Here is a 19,904-nt window from a genome sequence, read left to right as displayed (position 1 = left end):
TACGGAATCACCAACTTGATCATCTTTTTGGAGAAATGTCAAGACAGTCATCATCCCACCTTTTTCCTCTCATGCCAGATCTCTCTCTTTCTCTCTCTCTCTTTCTTTCTTTCTCTCATTATTTGTCACAGTCTGTCTGTTTTTCTCTCTTCCTATCTCTGTCTCAGTCTCTCTGTCTCAGTCTGTCTCTCTCTCTCTCTCTTTGTCTATGTCTCTCTGTCTCAGTCTTTGTCTGCCTGTCTGTCGTCTGTCTCTCTCTTTCACTATGTCTCTCTGTCTCAGTCTGTCTGCCTGTCTGTGTCTCTCTTTGTCTATGTCTCTGTCTCAGTCTTTGTCTGCCTGTCTGTCGTCTGTCTCTCTCTCTCTTTCACTATGTCTCTCTGTCTCAGTCTGTCTGTCTGTCTCTCTATGTATTTTAGTCTCTCTCGCTTGTTCGATCCCCTCTCTGCCTCCCTTTCCTCCCACTCCCACCCTCTTTCTCTCCCTCCCACTCTGTTCTTTCTCTCTCTTATCCTATTTCTCAGTGCCCCCAGTCTCTCCTCCCCACCCCACCCCACCTCTCTCTCTCTCTCTCCTCTCTCTCTCTCTCTCAACCCCCTTTTCTCTCTCCTTCACTCAGCCACTACCTCACTCACGTTGACAGACAGACAGACAGCTCCTTGATTTATCGACGTGATTGTGACCTAACCCAGCCGTCCTCCTTTCCCAGAATAGACGTGTGTACATGGGGCCCTGAACGTGAACTTCTCGTGGATTCCTCCTCGTTATCCATCATCGTTATCCCGTGAGCTCAGACAGACAGGCACAGGATCAGGCCATTTAAACAGAAACGAGAAAGCCACTATGTCATACCATAATCATTGCATAAATTTCGTGGGTAAGCAAAATAATTATCGGATGGATCAACAATTGTTCAACCAAAGTGTTTGGGCTATACCTTTTAGACTGTGTGTGTGTTGTGTGGCTGTGTTTGTTGTGTGTGTGTGGGGGGGGGGGGGGGGAGGGGGGTGCGCGTGAGTGTATGTGTGTGTGTTTTGTGTGTGTGTCTGTGTATGTGTGTTTGTTTCAAGTTGTGTTGAACAAATTGACGTTTATTCCAGTGTTATGTAATAAAAATGATACATTCTTAGTATGGCTGGCTTCATCAAGTTGTGTTATACTGATGTCGTACTTGGCTTGGTGACTTTACATTGCGACTGCTCGAAAAAATGCACACACATACACAAACATGCGCTCACTCCCACACCCTCCCAAACACACACACACACACACACACACACACACTCGAGAGACGAGAGAGGGTTTCGATTCTCATACACAAAATTAAGCCAGAAGAATGCGTACCCCGCACACACACACACACACATACACGCGGGCGCGCGCGCAAATACACGAATACTAAAATCACACACGACACACGCTCTACCAAATACATGCATAAAGCCAAATATCACACCATATGAATAGACGTCAAACCATAGACCCAGTATGTGAAAAGAGCCTTCAGTTAAACAGAAGGAGAACATAAATACAAGCACTATGAAACAATGAAACACACGATGTGAACACACGCGCGCGCACGTGCACACACAGAGACAGAAAAAAAACCAGAGAACAACAGACAAACCAGGAGACAGGAAGAGAAAAGATCGCCTCTGGCAGAATCAATACCTTCTTACAGACTTACTTTGGCCGCATTGACATTCAGGATCTCATTTCCCAAAGTAATAACGTGTTGAATGTGCCGCTGTTACGCAATGTGTTATTCTTGGACAAACATACATGTATACATACATACATGCATGCATGCATGCACGCACGCGTAACACATATAAAGACAAACGGACGTACAGACAGGCAGACAGACAGATATACACCACCACACTCTGCCCACCCACCCAAATGAGCTTCATTTATGGCAACGTGTTCATCAGCTTCGATTTTAACCCATTCACTTGGTCAGACGTTCAAAGGTGGCAAGATCACCCGGTGAATGGACATATACAGAATATAATAAACAAAGCCAACCAGATGATAGGAATAATTAAGAGAACATTTACGTATTTAGATAAAGATGTATTTCTTAAACTGTATAAAGCATTGGTTAGATCACAATATTGTGTGGCACCCATACCTCAAGAGACAATCTATAGCTATAGAAAGGGTACAAAGAAGAGCAGTTTAGGTATTAAAAGAATGCAAATCTATGAGCTATCAACAGAGACTTATATACTTAAATCTGCATTCATTAATGGGTAGAAGGCTAAGAGGGGATTTAATAGAAACATATAAAATGTTAAATTGCTATAAAGAAGTCAATGTGAATAATATTTTTAGAATGTCAGATTATGAGAGTACAATAAATTCAATGATGAATGTTTGTAAAGAGCACTGTAATACTAACCTAAGGAAAAATTCATTAGCTAATAGAATTGCACATATATGGAATGCACTACCTGTCGAAACTAAACATGCACAAAATACTCATGTGTTCAAAAATCTCCTTGATATGAACATCAATTTAAAAGAATTTTTTTTTTACTTTGACAAGTGATTTACAGAACGTGTAAAAGAAAACATATATGTATCCCACAAATAAAAGGAGGCCGATATTGAAGGGGACATAAAAAAAAAAGGCCGTGAGGCCTAGGCAGTCAAATGCCAGTCCCTACACTACTACTACTACTAGACCCCAGCAGGTGATATCATTACTGACCACCTCAATACCCATCCCAGCCCCCTTCCGTACCTCAAAGGAAGCAAAATGGATGATTCCTCAGTCGTGTTCGCTCTTCTCGGGTCCATGGCTTTCATCCCTCATCTCTGACATTCTGTGAGTGCTTGATGTATGTTCTCAATTTGTCTTTAACGTATGTTGTGGATCAGGCTATGGGTTGTGTTTTGGACTTTTTTCTCTGACGTATGTTGTTGCTCTGACGTAGGTATGACGTCTTCGGTTTTTATTTTTGACGTATGTTGTCGTTCGTTTTGTGTGTGTGTGTGTGTGTGTTAGGAAGTTCTATTTTGTTTATTTGTCTGGTTCACTTTTTGTTTATTTAATTGTTTATCTTTTTATTTCATTGTTTATTGTTTATTTAAATGTTTGGTTACTTATTGTGTTTAATTTCATTTTACTATTGTTCATCTCTTTCATTGCCGCAGTATGTGTCTGGCTTTTAATGCCTGACCATTGCGTAAGGTCTGTGGGCAGGTCAAGAATCTCTCTTTACATTTGCACAAGCATGGAAACATAAATGTTACACTTTGGAGATAATGACTGATTAACTGTTTGTTGCTGTGGAGATAACTGTGTGATGACTGATTAACTGTTTGTTGCTGTGGAGGTAAGTGTGTGATGACTGATTAACTGTTTGTTGAGCAGTGGAGATAACTGTGTGATGACTGATTAACTGTTTGTTGAGCAGTGGAGATAACTGTGTGATGACTGATTAAGTGTTGCTGTGGAGACAACTGTGTGATGACTGATTAACTGTTTGTTGAGCTGTGGAGGTAACTGTGTGATTACTGATTAACTGTTGCTATGTAGATAACTGTGTGATGACTGATTAACTGTTTGTTGAGCTGTGGAGATAACTGTGTGATGACTGATTAACTGTTTGTTGAGCTGTGGAAATAACTGTGTGATGACTGATTAACTGTTTGTTGAGCTGTGGAGATAACTTTCTGATGACGACTGATTAACTCTTTGTTGAGCTGTGGAGAAAACTGTGTGATGACTGATTAACTGTTTGTTGAGCTGTGGAGATGAGTGTGTGATGATTGATTAACTGTTGCTATGGAGATAACTGTGTGATGACTGATTAACTGTTTGTTGAGCTGTGGAGATAACTGTGTGATGACTGATTAACTGTTTGTTGAGCTGTGGAGATGACTGTGTGATGACTGATTAACTGTTGCTATGGAGATAACTGTGTGATGACTGATTAAGTGTTTGTTGAGCTGTGGAGATAACTGTGTGATGACTGATTAACTGTTTGTTGCTGTGGGGATAACTGTGTGATGACTGATTAACTGTTTGTTGCTGTGGTGATAACAGTGTGATGACTGATTAAGTGTTTGTTGAGCTGTGGAGATAACTGTGTGATGACTGATTAACTGTTTGTTGCTGTGGGGATAACTGTGTGATGACTGATTAACTGTTTGTTGCTGTGGGGATAACTGTGTGATGACTGATTAAGTGTTGCTGTGGAGATGACTGTGTGATGACTGATTAACTGTTTGTTGCTGTGGTGATAACTGTGTAATGACTGATTAAGTGTTGCTGTGGAGATGACTGTGTCATGACTGATTAACTGTTTGTTGAGCTGTGGAGATAACTGTGTGATGACTGATTAACTGTTGCTATGGAGATAACTGTGTGATGACTGATTAACTGTTTGTTGCTGTTGAGATAACTGTGTGATGACTGATTAACTGTTTGTTGCTGTGGTGATAACAGTGTGATGACTGATTAAGTGTTTGTTGAGCTGTGGAGATGACTGTGTGATGACTGATTAACTGTTTGTTGCTGTGGGGATAACTGTGTGATGACTGATTAAGTGTTGCTGTGGAGATGACTGTGTGATGACTGATTAACTGTTTGTTGCTGTGGTGATAACTGTGTAATGACTGATTAAGTGTTGCTGTTGAGATGACTGTGTGATGACTGATTAACTGTTTGTTGCTGTGGTGATAACTGTGTAATGACTGATTAAGTGTTGCTGTGGAGATGACTGTGTGATGACTGGTTAACTGTTTGTTGAGCTGTGGAGATAACTGTGTGATGACGACTGATTAACTGTTTGTTGAGCTGTGGAGATAACTGTGTGATGACTGATTAACTTTTTGTTGAGCTGTGGAGATGACTGTGTGATGACTGATTAACTGTTTGTTGCTGTGGAGATGACTGTGTGATGACTGATTAACTTTTTGTTGAGCTGTTGAGATAACTGTGTAATGACTGATTAACTGTTTGTTGCTATGGAGATAACTGTGTGATGATGACTGATTAACTGTTGCTGTGGAGATAACTGTGTGATGACTGATTAACTCATTTTTGAACTGTGGAGATAACTGTGATGACTGATTAACTTATTGTTGAGCTGTGGAGATAACTGTGTGATGACTGATTAACTGTTTGTTGCTGTGTGGATAAGTGTGTGATGACTGATTAACTGTTGTGATGCAGGCACGCTGATGTTGTCACTAATATTACTTTTGTCATCGTGTGAATCTATGTTTTTTCTATATAAAAAAATAGATAACAGTTTTAAGAAAGGAAAAACAAACAAGCAAGTAAAGACATGTACAGTACCCAGGCTTCAGGCGGGTCAGCTACTTAGGAGTAGATAATTATCACACTCACATACATACGCGCACACACAAACACACAGACACACACACTCTTTCTCTCTCTCTCTCTCTGTCTCTCTCTCTCTTTCTCTCTCTCTCTCATACGCACACGCACACACATACACTCTGTATCTCTCTCTCTCTCTCTCTCTCTCTCTCTCTCTCTCTCTCTCTCTCTCTCTCTCGGCACTTGTGTAATTGTTGTACGATTGCCCCCTTCAGTAAGGGGCCTTGGCCTAAACTGAATAAAGCATTTCGCATTCTCTCTCTCTCTCTCTCTCTCTCTCTCTCTCTCTCTCTCTCTCTCTCTCTGTGTGTCTCTTGTGTTTGTGTGTGTTTGAGTATTGTGAGTGTATCGAATACATCTATTACTCTGACTGGGAATTACTTGTCTGTGTATCTGTGTCTGTGTGATGTGTGTATGAATGCAATTATCAATCTTATTTGAAATGTGTGTTAGTGTGTGTGTGCGTGTGTGTGTTCGAGCATGCGTGCGTGCATCTGTCTGTTTGTCTGCCCATCTCTGTTTGTCTCTGTGTGTCTGTCTGACTGTCTGTCTATCCCTCTCTCTCTCTTTCCCTCTCTCTCTCTCTATATCTCTCTCGGCACCTCTCTTCCTCTTTCCCCACCTCATGTCAACCTTTTAAACACATCACAGAGTAGGTCCAACCCAATCCCTTACTCGCAAAGATTTCCCTGAAGCAGTGGGCCAACGCGCTGTTCCTCTCGCTGTCCCACAGTAGATCAGCATGACACCGTCATCGATTAAACGTCATTGGCGGGACCACGTGTGATCGATCATCTTGTGATAAACGTCACGGAAACAATATTAAACACGGCTGACTGCAATCACACCTGGCGACTGGGGTTCTGCACCGAACACATTGACAGACAAACACACACACACACACACACACACACACACACACACACACACACACACACACATCGTATAATATCACTTAAAGTGGAAGATGTTAAACTGAAGACTACTACTACTACTACTACTACTACTACACACACACACACACACACACACACACACACACACACACACAGGGGATGGGGATGGTAAATGAATAGTTAGATAGATAGGTCGATGTATAGGCTGATTTTGACTGAGAAACAGAAAAGAGAAAGCCACTATGTCATAACATAATCATTGCATAAATTTCGTGGGAAAGCAAAATAATTATCGGATGGATCAACAATTGTTCAACCAAGGTGTTTGGGCTATACCTTTTAGACTGTGTGTGTTGTGTGGCTGTGAGGGGGGGGGGGGTGCGCATGAGTGTGTTTTGTGTGTGTGTCTGTGTATGTGTGTTTGTTTCAAGTTGTGTTGAACAAATTGACGTTTATTCCAGTGTTATGTAATAAAAATGATAAATTCTTAGTATGGCTGGCTTCATCAATTTGTGTTATACTGATATCGTACTTGGCTTGGCGACTTTACATTGCGACTGCTCGAAAAAATGCATACACATACACATACACAAACATGCGCTCACTCCCACACCCTCCCAAACACACACACACACGCGCACACACACACACACACACACACACACACACACACACACACATACTCGAGACACGAGAGAGGGTTTCGATTCTCATACACAAAATTAAGCCAGAAGAATGCGTACCTCGCGCACACACGCGCGCGGGCGCGCGCGCAAATACACGAATACTAAAATCACACACGACACACGCTCTACCAAATACATGCATAAAGCCAAAAATCACACCATATGAATAGACGTCAAACCATACACCCAGTATGTGAAAAGAGTCTTCAGTTAAACAGAAGGAGAACATAAATACAAGCACTATGAAACACTGAAACACACTGACGATGTGAACACACACGCGCGCACGTGCACACACAGAGACAGAAAAAAAACAGAAAAACAGACAAACCAGGAAACAGGAAGAGAAAAGATCGCCTCTGGCAGAATCAATACCTTCTTACAGACTTACTTTGGCCACATTGACATTCAGGATCTCATTTCCCAAAGTAATAACGTGTTGAATGTGCCGCTGTTACGCAATGTGTTATTCTTGGACAAACATACATGTATACATACATACATGCATGCATGCATGCGCGCACGCGTAACACATATAAAGACAAACGGACATGCAGACAGACATACACCACCACACCCTGCCCATCCACCCAAATAAGCTTCATTTATGGCAACGTGTTCATCAGCTTCGATTTTAACATATGCAGAATATAATAAACAAAGCCAACCAGATGATAGGAATAATTAAGAGAACATTTACATATTTAAATAAAGATATATTTCTTAAACTGTATAAAGCATTGGTTAGATCACAATATTGTGTGGCACCCATACCTCAAGAAACAATCTATAGCTATAGAAAAGGTACAAAGAAGAGCAACTAAGTTATTAAAAGAATGCAAATCTTTGAGCTATCAACAGAGACTTATATACTTAAATCTGCATTCATTAATGGGTAGAAGGCTAAGAGGGGATTTAACAGAAACATACAAAATGTTAAATTGCTATAATGAAGTCAATGTGAATAATATTTTTAGAATGTCAGATTATGAGAGTACAATAAATTCAATGATGAATGTTTGTAAAGAGCACTGTAATACTAACCTAAGGAAAAATTCATTAGCTAATAGAATTGCACATATATGGAATGCACTACCTATCGAAACTAAACTTGCACCAAATACTAATGTATTCAAAAATCTCCTTGATATGAACATCAGTTTAAAAGAAAAATTTATTGACTTTGACGAGTGATTTACAGAACGTGTAAAAGAAAACATATGTATCCCTCAAATAAAAGGAGACCGATATTGATGGGGACATAAAAAAAGGCCGTGAGGCCTAGGCAGTCAAATGCCAGTCCCTACACAGACAGACAGACAAACACACACACACACACACACACACACACACACAGGGGGGTGGGTATGTTAGATGAATAGTTAGATAGATAGGTCGATGTATAGGCTGATATTGACTGAGATAGGTGGGTAAATACATAATTCAATGTTGCCCTCGACGAAGTTTATTCATAAATATATGTTTTCTGCCGGAGACACTGCTATTAGACCCACAGAAATTCTCTTCACAACCAGATGGAACTTTAACAATGCACAGGCCCTATTCCATCGTCAGGAGCGGATGTAATCCTCCTGAGACTGAATAATCCTATCCTGGGCCGTTTCGATCCTTTACAATAATCATCAGAATGCACGCGTGGTACTGACAGATGTTTATTCAGACTTCCAAGCCAGGATTATAAGATGGGGGAACAGCAGACATGTTGTTTGATTTTTCCATTTCATGTCGTGAGCACAGACATCAACATGAAATAAAGGAGGGGAATGTCTGACGTTTCTGTGGTGACGTCATTCTACCTCTGAATCATTCATGCGACGTCATTTGGGAAATGAAGAAAGTCTTACAAAGACGTGACCCACTGTATTCATGTTTGTGTGTGTGTGTGCAAAAGGACAGGACAAAAAATGTAAGACAAGCAGAGACAAGGAAACATTCTTGAACATTCTTCTTGTTCAAGTTCTTGATATTTTAGCAGCGTATTAATCCGAAGAGACTTGATATTTCGAGATAAACATACACACACACACGCGCGCGCGCGCACGCACTCATTCACACACCAACACAAACTCTCTCTCTCTCTCTCTCTCTCTCTCTCTCTCACACACACACACACACACACACGCATTTCCCAACCCGCCATTCTATCTGGACTGCCCGGAAAGTAAAAAAAAAAACCAAAAAAAACTTAATGTCAGTCTCTCTCTCTGGCTGGCACACCGCTGTACTTAACTAGTCAGCACTCTGCATCACACACACACACACGCCCGCGCGCACACACACACACGCGCGCACACACACACACACACACACACACACACACACACACACACACACACACACACGCATTTCCCAACCCGCCATTCTATCTGGACTGCCCGGAAAGTTAAAAAAAAAAAATTAATGTCAGTCTCTCTCTCTCTCTGTGGCTGGCACACCGCTGTACTTAACTAGTCAGCACTCTGCATCACACACGCGCACGCGCGCGCGCGCACACACACACACACACACACACACACACACACACACACACACACAAAGGGAGACAAACGGACAGACAGCCCAACCGAACCCGCCCTGCAGACAGATGTAGCTGCACATTATTTGGCCAGCGATCTGATCTCCGAGGTTGTAATGGGACCTGAAAAGAAATGCGTCCGGCCAAAAAGACAGCGAACGGATCTGTGAAATTACGTGCAACCAAGCAACAGCCGCAGCTGCCATTTTTTTTCCCTGCCTGTGACGTCACATGGTGTGGGTGTGGGTGTGTGTGTTGGGGGCGGAGGGGTGGGGAGAGGAGGGACGGGTGTAGAGGGTGGGGTGGTGGGGGTGGGTGGGTGGGGGGGGGGGGGGATCTAAAGCCCGTCACACACATAATCGCGAAGCTACGGTTTCCGAATCCTCGGATGAACCGGCTGTGAGTGTGAGTCGTGGTTTTGGTTAAAATTTGTGCCATTCCTGCTTGAATCTTTTGATCACTTTAATCAAGTCACTTTAATGTCCTGGAAAATACAAGGGAAATGAAACTGGCTTGCGGGCGACAAAATAGCATGAGATAGAATACTAATAGCAGAAAAACGTTTTACATACATAATTTTGTATATAAAAAACAATAATATATAAAATGATGATAATAAATAATAATAATACTAAAATAATAATGATAGTAATAATAATGAATGAATAGATAAATAAATGTTTGATTAATCAGGCAATCATATAACTGAAAATTATAGCACAATCAAAGCGTACAAAAGAACATAATATTAAAAACCATTTAAAAAATATATAAGTTCTTTCGCTTTTTCGCTTTCACACATAAACTCTCCAACCTCCCCCTCCCCTACCCTAAATCGCCCTCTCCCTTCTTTCTCTCTGTTTTAACTCTCTCCATACGAACGGCGAAAGAGACGACGTTAACAGCGTTTCACCCCAATTATCACCATCAAAATATTGCAAGCGGAAGGCTCTTATACTGAAGAGGTGAATGTTGACAAAGAATACCACTATTCTGACGACGGAAGCTAAAGGTTGGGTCATTCAGACACCCACTGGACATCCGAGGGGTCTGTGTAGAGGAGAAGAGAGGACTGGCCGTACTGAGTGAGTTAACCACCCCACCCACCGCTCCAGTTTTCCACCATCTCTCACATCTCCCACTCGGAACTCCTTACACTCACATTACAGCAATTCAATTTGTTGCCTTGCATCTTACAAGAAAGAAAACGACCGCGGGCATGCCAGCAAGTGAGCATTGATACAAGTGGAAAAGGGCTTTATATTGAGTGAATTAAAAGGAAAAATAAAGAACGTCAGGGTTTTACCTTTTTCTTCATTAGACGCCGTGTCTTTTCGGAATGCAACACTCTCTCGTCATCAGGGAGATCAAAAAACGTGTGAATGACGTAGTTGGCAGGGTTGCATGAGCAATCTTTACAGTGCTAATTTTGCTTAGCGTTTAGATTTTTTTCGAAATCTATGAAATTAGCGAAAGGAAGTTCTATGCTACGAAACTTAACGCTGCTGGGATCGTTTATGCAATCCAGCCCTGGTTTTGTATATTTGCAATGGTCAGTGTAGCTTCGATTTCCATGTCTTTGAAAGTATTAGTTACTTGTCATAAATTTGAGCTGCGTTGAATCGTACGTCACTAATGAAATGGCTGGGGAGAGAGTGGGGGTGAGAGGGGTGAAATGAAAGTAGAGAGTCACTCGCTGCATTTTGGACTGTTACCTTTAAACCATGTCCTCATGTTGTCCCGTTGTGATTTATACGCAACAGGATTTAATGGTCAGTGTTTGCACAACACCAGCTTAGTATTATTATTATCATTATTCTCTGTGAAGGGTGACTGGGGCGCCACAGAAGAACTGTTCACCAGATTCCTCCGGGTCTGTCGGTTGTTTGTCAAAGCCTGGGTCTCCGCAAACGGGTTTTTTTTTTTTTCCTCTCTCTCTCAAGGACTGATCAGCCTGTTGGGTTTGGGTCATGCGAGGGTCAGGCATTTTGAACCTTTTTCTTCAGCAGATGTGGTGCAGCGTACATGGATCTGTCCGCACGCTCTGAAAATGAAACTTCATCCGTCCATTCTGCAATGTCGTAGTCCATCGTTTTCCCCCTCCATCTCCCTCCCTAAACAGTTCCTTGGAGAGTTGTTTTAGCAAGGCCATTCAGTGGATCCTGTGACGACAACACCAACTCTGAGGCCAAAAGAACATTGTTGTGACGTAATTCTGTCGGACAGCAGACAAGCAAGGTAACTTGAAAGGGCACACAGCTTCACGTCACAACTGCTGAAGCTTTCCTTCAGGTAAATACTGGACCTCTTGTTCTGCTTCCTCTCCCCTAACTTTGTGAAGAGACATTGAGGCACCACACAGAACTGTTCACCAGATTCCTCCAAGTCTTTCCGTTGTGCACCAAAGCCTGGGTCTGCACATGGCCAAGTCAGGTTAGAGGATTACAAGGTACAGAGAAACAAACATAGGGATGACCTCCCTATACTTATCTGGTGTGTGAGCTTAAAGCAGCCATGGTGTAAATTTGTGCGCTGTTGAAGGAACCAAAGTTCCAGCGTGTTTGCTGTTCAACATCTACATAAATTTATCGTTTCTATCCTATTTTAGACCCTATTTTATGCAGGAATTACACATTGTCATGCTAAGTTTTAAGTATAACAATCCTCACAAGTGTTCCGAAGACGGACTGTGGCTGCCTTAAAATCGGTCCCAGTATGGAATGCTGTCACCATCGTGAAGAATGAATCAAAAGCTCGAGGTTAGCGTCCAGGGCTCCCCTGAACAACGCCATACAGGCCTCCCACATGGACATACATTCAGGATCCAAACCCTCCAACAACGCAACTTTCACATAACCAAGACCCAGTCCCCGAGCAGCTTGACCTGAAGACCTTTCTGCCAATAGATGGTTAAAGTCAACTCTACAGCAGTTAGTGTGTTAGGGTGCGTGATCACAAATACACCAGCGATCCCCGCAGGCGTGCTAAGGGCGGCGGAAAGGGTCCGGGCAGCACGAGCAAACAATTTCACGCTTGTCTAGGGCACCGCTGACCGACGCAACACATGCAAACAGCATCAGGGTCCAGGTGGTGCTGTCCATCAAAATTAATGGGGTTCACTTGTCCCTGCACGTGCACGCAGCATCTGTGTGTGTGTGTGTGTGTGTGTGTGTGTGTGTGTGTGCACCTGTTGTTGCGGATGATTTGCAGTAGCTGGACTGTATGACGAGAGTTAATTCCCTTCTTTTTGCTTCAACCGCTTACCACACACTTCCTCCATCTCCTACCCATCCATCTCTCCTCAACCCCATCCCCTTATATTACCTTCTTCTCCTGCTCCCTACCCCCCTCCCACCTCCTTTAGACCCCACCCATCCACCTTCTTCAAAGGGTTTTCTTATCCGGAACAGGATTTTGGATTTGTGTGTGTCTGTGCTGTGTCTTTGTGTGTGTGTGTGACACAGTGTTTGTTTCGGATAGTGTTTAAAAACAGCATCCATCGATGTGTCGTTTGATTAAACGGGACAAAGTGATTATAAATCTCAATGCGTCTGTCATACAGCATTTATATAATGCGCGCGCCCAGGCATATAAAAGAGTACACCCAGAGAACTGTTTGCTGCGGTATACTCTTTCTTTGAAGAGGAGTTACTACGGAGCCAACTGATTCCAGCCAACGTGTTCTGTCAACTGTTCCAATCAGCACATCGTCAGAAATTTATTCAAAGATTTTACCAAGTCTCCAGGTCAACCGAGAAAAACGGAAGTGCTCGAAAAGAACGTATTTGAGCTTTCGGTGGAAAACCGTTCCAGTCTGAGTGAGATTATTCTGTCTGTCTGTCTGTCTCTCACTCTCTCTCTGTGGATATGCTTATCTGCATCTCAGTTTTACACGGTGCCTGTTATTGTGCTTGTTGTCAGTCTCTTCCTCTGTGTGTGTGTGTGTGTGTGTGTGTGTGTGTGTGTGTGTGTGTGTGTGTGATCCTCTCTCTGCATATCTCCATCGTTTACGACACAGCGATACCTGTAGTTATGCTCATTGTCTCACTCCGTGTTGATCAGTATCTTATCTCTCCTTCCCCTCTCTCTCTCTTTCTCCCCCCCCCTCTCTCTCTCTCTCTCTCTCTCTCTCTCTCTCTCTCTCTCTCTCTCTCCCTCTCTCTCTCTCCCTATCCCTCTCTCTCTCTTTTAGAATCGTGAGCATGTTTACTAAGCCTGTTGTATGCGTGATTGCATTACCACCCTCCCCAAAGGACACCCCACCTCCACCTCACCAACACCCCCGCCGGTGTGTGATTTTACGTCCCGCACGCACCTCCTCACATGACGTCATTGTAACGTCTGTCAGTGCTATTATTGTGTGCTGTTGTGTTTCTATCACCACTACCACCACCATAGGTAAATACGTGTTTTGCTGCATTTCTTATGGAGAATTTGTCGACTCCACTTTGCTGCGTCAGTGCGACTCCGTTTACATAATTTTGCCCTGCTCTTGTGCTGGTAACTGTTCTTTAAATTGCGGTCCCTATGCCTGCCAACAGGGCCGCTTGCCAAGGCAATAATACTTTGTGTCAGTGTCGTGTCTCACTTTTCTCTGTCTCTGTCTGTCTGTCTGTCTGTCAGTATGTCTGTCTGTCTGTCTCTCTCTCTCTCTCTCTCTCTCTCTCTCTCTCTCTCTCTCTCTCTCTTACTCAATACTTGTCTGTTTTCCACTGTCTCTGTCTCCGTCTGTCTGTCAGTATGTCTGTCTGTCTGTCTGTCTGTCTGTCTCTCTCTCTCTCTCTCTCTCTCTCTCTCTCTCTCTCTCACTCTCCCTCTCTCTCGCTCGCTCGCTACACCTGTCCGTTTGCTACTCTGTCTCCGTTTGTCTGTATGTCTGCCTGTATGTCCGTGTCTCTGTCTCTGTTTCTCTCTGTCTCTCTCTGTCTCTGTCTCTCTCAATATTTGTCTGTTTTCCACTGTCTCTGTCTCCGTCTGTTTGTCAGTCTGTCTGTCTGTCTGTCTGTCTGTCTCTCTCTCTCTCTCTCTCTCTCTCTCTCTCTCTCTCTCTCTCAATATTTGTCTGTTTTCCACTGTCTCTGTCTCCGTCTGTTTGTCAGTCTATCTGTCTGTCTGTCTGTCTGTCTGTCTCTCTCTCTCTCTCTCTCTCTCTCTCTCTCTCTCTCACTCTCTCCCTCTCTCTCTCTCTCTCTCTCACTCTCTCCCTCTCCCTCTCCCTCTCTCTCTCTCACTCACTCTCTCTACCTGTCCGTTTGCTACTCTGTCAGTCTCTCTCTCTCTATCTATCTCTCTCTCTCTCTCCCTCTGTCTCTCTCTCTCTCTGTTTCGCTTGTCATGATAATTATTCATGGCTTGTCACCGTCCACGTGAAGTTGGGCGCAGCACAGGAAATGGACTATTTTTTCTCCGTGTGTGTGTGTGTTTGTGTGTGTGTGCATCCGTGTGTGTGTGCGTCCATGTGTGTGTATGTGTGTGCGTGCGCGCGCGTGTGTGTGTCTATGTGTGCGCGCGTGTGTTAGTGGGTGTGTGGATGTGTGTTAGTGTGTGTGTGCGTACGCTTTGTCTGTGTGTGTGTGTGTGTGTGTGTGTGTGTGTGTGTGTGTGTGTGTGTGTGTGTGTGTGTGTGTGTGTTCTGAGCTCTGTATAATTTCTGAGTTAGGGTGTGCTTTTATCGTTGGTAACTGTTCATGTTACGGTTGTTGTTTCGGATGCTGCCGTCAGAACTGCTGATGCTGCTTCGTTTTTGGTGTGTGTGTCACGTGTGTGTGTGTGTGTTTCTGTGTGTGTGTGTGTGTGTGTGTGTGTGTGTGTGTGTGTGTGTTTAATCTTTGCCCTCAAGCGGAAATTCCCAGCTGATTATGTTGTTTAAGTAAATTACAATGTTCCCACCATGTCTGTAGTAGAATAGAATTCTCCTCTCTTCTTCTTCTTCTTTTCCATTCTGTCTTTCTTTTATCCTTTTCTTTTTCTCTTTCTTTCTTTTCTGTTGATGCCTTTGTTTTGTTGTTATTGCTGTTGTTGTTCAAGCGTTGTCCTCCTCCTCCTCCTCCTCCTCCTCCTTCTTCTTCTTCTTCTTCTTCTTCTCCTCCTCCTCATTCTTCTTCTTCTTCTTCTTCTTCTCCTCCTCCTCCTCTTTTTCCTCCTCCTCCTTCTTCTCCTTCTTCTTCTTCTTCTTCTTCTTCTTCTCGTCCTCATCCCACAGTCGTCTTTTTCACTCTGATGCGTTCAGTTTCAGTTTCACTTTCACTTTCTCAAGGAGGCGTCACTGCGTTCGGACAAATCCATACACGCTACACCACATCTGTTGAGCAGATGCCTGACCAGCAGCATAACCCAACGCGCTTAGTCAGGCCTTGAGTGCATGCTTACATATTTGTGTACCTATGAAAGTGGATTTAATTTTACGTAATTTCGCCAGAGGACAACACTCTCGTTGCCATGGGTTCTTTTTCAGTGCGCCAAGTGCGTGCTGCACACGGGACCTCGGTTTATCGTCTCATCCGAAAGACTAGACGCTCAGTTTGATTTTCCAGTCAAACTTAGGAGAAAGGGCGAGAGCGGGATTCGAACCCACACCCTCACGGACTCTCTGTATTGGCAGCTGAGCGTCTTAACCATTCTGCCACCTTCCTCCTGTGATGCGTTCAATAACTGCTATATGTCGTTGCGGTATGTTATTGCCGATGACAATACCGTGTGTGTCGACCGGCCTCACAACACAATAGTCTCACACTTCGGCGTATAATTAATGTTGGGGCATATTGTCTTTGGCGACAGTTATTTGTCGTAACAGCCTGTGGTCACTCAGCAGATTGCTGTTTTCACCTGGTGAGTTGTTGAGGTGTTGAGTTTACTCTCGTCACGAGGTCTGTGTTGAATGGGTGTTATTATGGTTTAGACAGTGTTCTCATTACGAAGAAATGACAACACACCGCGGCTTTAGATAAGCAGGACAACATGAAAATTTCAGTTGTACCAAGTCCTGTCGTGATAGGTATTAGTATCATGTCTTGATGTTTGTTTCTGTCTGTGTCTGTCTTCTACCCTTTCGACGCAAGTATTCGTTTGTTGCGTTAAGAAATACTGAGGAAAAGGATTTGTCCTCTCTTTTTGTCTATAGTCGTCTGTATGTATGTCTGTCTGTCTGCCTCTCTTTTCTCTCTCCCTCTCTCTCTCTCTCTCTCTCTCTCACACACACACACACACACATCGCGCTCGCAGACAGTGAGGAAAAAATAACGGTACGTATAACGAGTACGATTTTTGACTCACTTGTGTAAACAAAGTGAGTCTATGTTTTAACCCGGTGTTCGGTTGTCTGTGTGTGTGTGTGTGTCCGTGGTAAACTTTAACATTGACATTTTCTCTGCAAATACTTTGTCAGTTGACACCAAATTAGGCATGAAAATAGGAAAAATTCAGTTCTTTTTAGTCATCTTGTTTAAAACAATATTGCACCTCTGGGATGGGCGCAAAAAAATAAGAAATGAAGCCTGATTATATGCAAACTGCATTTACTGTTATATTTATATTTTTTGTATTCTCTAAACTTGGCACTTTGATCTGATATTCGACCCAACAACAAGAGCAGTCATAATTATCATTTTTTGTTCAAACAGGAACTTCTTTTGCTAAGCATGGAAGTTTTATTTATTTTGCAAACGTTTTGGTGCAGATAGTAAAAAAGGGAAATTACTCTAATTAATGCTAGGGGACTTAATTTGCTTTAAACTGATCTTTCTCATCTTAAACATTACATTTTGAAACAAGAGAGGCAAGGCCTTCAAGACTTGTGATGCACTTTTTTTTTTTAAATCCAAGCTTTTTATGTATTGAGTATAATTTCAAAATGTAATGTTTAAGATGAGAAAGATCAGTTTAAAGCAAACTAAGTCCCCAAGCATTAATTACAGAGTAATTTCCCTTATTTTACTGTCTGCACCAAAACGTTTGCAATAAACAAAACTTCCATGCTTAGCAAAAGAAGTTCCTGTTTGAAAAAAAAAAATGATAATAATGACAGATCTTTTGTTGGGTCGAATATCAGATCAAAGTGCCATGTTTAGAGAATACAAAAAATGCATTATACTCAATACATAAAAAGCTTGGATTTTTTTTTTTTTTTTTAAGTGTATCACAAGTGAGTCTTGAAGGCCTTGCCTCTCTTGTTTTTTTTTTTTTTTAATAATGAAGGTGGGGGCTGGGGCGTCACACGGCCCCATTCAAATGGGTACGGGTATGTTCATATTTGGCACACGCGGATGCTGTATATTGTATCCGGGATGTTGACCGTGTTGGCCGTCTCGTGCTGGAATGCTTTGTGATGTGGTGAGTGCACAGACATATATAGATGTAAATAGGTATCTCATTGGGTGAATATAGTTGTTTGTTGTTTTTTGTTGTAATCAGTGTTGGTATTGGAGGCGCTGTGGCAGAATGGGGTCGCGGGTAAGGCGCTGGACTCCGTTCTGATTCAGTGTCCAGGGTTCGATCCCCTTTTAAGGATCTGGTGCTGTGTCCTTGGGAAAGGCATTAGCACGCGCGCACTCGCGCGCTCGGACGCACGCGCGCGCACACACACACACACACACGGCACACACACACGCACACACACACACGCACATACACCGTCACACACACACACTGACACACGCACGCACACACACACACACAAACACACACACACACACACACACACACAGATAAAAAGAGAGACTGGAGAGAGAGAGAGAGACTCAAAAAAGAGACATAAAAAGAGAAAGACGGCAAGAGGACTGTCTGTCTGTCTGTCATGTCAGCCACGCGCGCGTTCCACGTGCACACACTACCACACCACAGGTCTCTGCTTAAAAGGGGGGAAAAAAAGATAGTGGTGGGTAATCGATTGTTTCCCTCCCCATGTCTGGCACCACCACACCACACGCGGGCTGCTGGGACGGACCTCCACTGCTGCCTGTGTGCCGCTTCCTTCCTTACCTCCCACCCTCCTCCCCACACCCTCTCACCACCCCCACCCCCGCTTTCAACCCCACCTCACATCTCTCCACCCCGCCCTCTTCTCTTTCTCTCTCTGTTACTACTCAGCAGTAGCAGTGTAAGCAGCGTGGGTTTCTCTCTCTTTCCCCCCCTCTCTCACTCTCTCTCTCTCTCTCTCTCGTTAAAGCTCGTGCAGTGAACAACTGTGAAACAGACGTCCTGTAGTTGTTACGGGAGATAAGGCGAAATCCGTGGTCTGTTTGTGTGCAGGTGATGATGGTTGCTTTGTATCTGTAGTGGGTTGTGGATTTACTTGTATCAGCAACAACTGCTACCGCGTGCATGTGTTGTGTCAGTGGAACTTGACTGGAAGCTGGTGTTGCAAGCATGCAGTGGTGTCGGTTGTTGTTGCTGCTGTTGCTGTTTGTGCTACGCTGACTGCGACGTAGTAGTGTCCCGTTCTTGTTGATTTCAGTCCGACGTGGTCGTCAAGCTTTTCGGGGCAGTGGTGGTTTTATGTGTGGGTGTAAGTGAATAGTGGTGTATAGAGTGTGGTCAGTTGATGGCCTGTATCACGCTGTGTGTGTTTGTGCGGAATATAGGATTGTGTGGGGAAGAAGAAGTCTTTAACATGCGGATGCTGTAGGTTTTTTTTTATTTATTTTGCGGGATGTTGACGGTGTTGGCTGGTTTGTGCTGGAATGCTTCGTGATGTGGTGAGTTTTTGTTTTGTTTTTTGTTTATTGTGTGTGTGTTTGTGTGTGTGTGCGTGCGCGCGCGTGTGTGTGTGTGTATGTGTGTGTGTGTGTTTTGAGTAGGGTCGTGTTGCGTTGCCTGATTGTTGTGGTGGTGATGGTTTTAGTGATGGGATGTGGTGAGAGTGTTAGTGTGTAGGAGTGGAGGGTATGTATGAATGTCAGTGTGCCATGGTGCGTTTGTGTCGATGTGTCTGTGTGGTGTATGTGTGTGTGTGCATTTTTGTGTGTGTGTGTGTGTATGTGTATGTGTGTGTGTGTGTGTGGCTGTATATATATATATATATATATATATATATATATATGTACATGTTCATCTTCGACTGAACTATACACATATTTTGACTCTTGTATGTATGTACAGTAACACAAAGGTTTACAATGAAAGTAGATAACCATCCTACCTTTTACAACCCAACGCTCAGAATCTTTCTCTTTTCTTTTTTTTTTAACCCACATAGACATGGCAAAATATCATCATCGTTATTATTGTCAGTATCATGGTTTCCCTGAGGAACGTGTGAAAGAGCGAAACACAACACAGATCACGTCAGGCCAAAAGCAGCCGTGTGGACTGATTAGACGGGCAATTCCGCTGGGACAGTCCCTGTTGGGTTAGCTTTGTCTCTGTCTCTGTCTCTGTCTCTGTCTCTCTTTGTGGTGGAAACAGGCTATTGATGCGGAAGCTGAAATCAT

At 43.3% G+C, this 19,904-nt stretch overlaps 1 protein-coding gene across 3 annotated transcripts in view; it reads left to right on the top strand.

Annotated features, from left to right (window-relative positions):
* Nucleotides 1-19,904, top strand: part of LOC143301367 (uncharacterized) — a 72,265-nt gene that overhangs the window by 15,338 nt on the left and 37,023 nt on the right. For 2 of the 3 annotated variants that reach the window (XM_076615609.1, XM_076615606.1), the window contains exon 1: nt 18,695-19,169. The exons of the other annotated variant lie outside the window; for it this stretch is intronic. The gene's annotated coding sequence lies outside the window, so the exon portion shown is untranslated. Of the gene's footprint in view, nt 1-18,694; nt 19,170-19,904 lie in introns of those variants that run through there. 3 annotated transcript variants of the gene reach the window in all.

Source organism: Babylonia areolata, chromosome 27 (assembly GCF_041734735.1).
Source record: "Babylonia areolata isolate BAREFJ2019XMU chromosome 27, ASM4173473v1, whole genome shotgun sequence".
NCBI classification, from domain to species: domain Eukaryota; kingdom Metazoa; phylum Mollusca; class Gastropoda; order Neogastropoda; family Buccinidae; genus Babylonia; species Babylonia areolata.
This window is presented reverse-complemented; position numbering and strand designations above follow the sequence as displayed.